Here is a 1,133-nt window from a genome sequence, read left to right as displayed (position 1 = left end):
CCACACATACCGCCCCAGTAACAGTCAAAATGGAAGCTCCACCCCGCACTCCGGCAAGCCACATCCGGGACGAGGAATTTCATGAAAATAGGTAGTAGTCGCTTCGTCTAGTTCCATGGTCACCCCGCTCTTCCTGGCGACCTTTCCCTTTTCTGACCTGCGCTGCCACATCGCTCAGCTAGATCGCTATATGGGATGACGATGGTGGGCCAGCCGCGCCAATAGAGAAGGTGTCTGGGTAGTCATCATCGCGCCGTGCGACTGTCATCATGTTGCCCGACCACTACATTCGCATGGCGGCGGCCTCCTCATGCGCCTTGTCGAGCACGGGAACGACTGCGCCGACGATCTGCTCTCGGTACCTAGTGGTGCCCACGAAGCCAACTCTAGGACAGTAGAGGAAGACTAGTCAATGACGAGTAGGCACCTGCGGCGCCAGCGATGCCCTTGGCGACGATGCCCTCTGCTTCAGGGATGTAGTAAAGTACTAGTACCCCTTCTGTAACAGCCGCTGCATCAGATGCCTTTGCTAAGGATGGTTCATTGAGATCGACTACCAAGCTTGAATTATGTAGTTGTGTGCCTTTGATGGTGCATTGGGATCGTCGAGGTTTTTTTTTACCCGTGTCTACTAGGAGTGTTTAATATGCCTCCTAATTCTAGCATACATTTTTTACAGACTTCTAGGTAAAAAGATCAACCTGTGAAAATGTTGTTGCCGATTAAGTTTATCAGGTGATTGAAATGTTGGACCGTGTAAGTGTGTACTGAAGGTGTTTGATGAAATGTTTTGTAGCGCACGTGACTGACACTATGCAAATCTAGCAATCTTCGCTAGCCTCCGCGTAATATCGATCCTAACGCGTCACCTTCACACAATGTACACGTGGAAATGAAGTATATCACTGAGGCGTGGGATTGCGAGCTTCAGCGACGACGAGTTTATCTTGTATTTCCCCCATCGGGATGGCACATGCATAGAGGGAACACATGCACATCCAATGCATCATGGTAGTTAAGCGTTGTCATACCATCTTAGGAGCCAATCTCACTTGATTTTCTATGCCAGAGTTCCAATTGATCAATTATAAACACCTTGATGTGCATATGTATCTTGATCTGAATTTTGGCAC

Source organism: Triticum dicoccoides, chromosome 5B (assembly GCF_002162155.2).
Source record: "Triticum dicoccoides isolate Atlit2015 ecotype Zavitan chromosome 5B, WEW_v2.0, whole genome shotgun sequence".
Lineage (NCBI taxonomy): Eukaryota > Viridiplantae > Streptophyta > Magnoliopsida > Poales > Poaceae > Triticum > Triticum dicoccoides.
The sequence above is the reverse complement of the archived record's forward strand: the minus strand, read 5'-3'. Positions refer to the sequence as shown.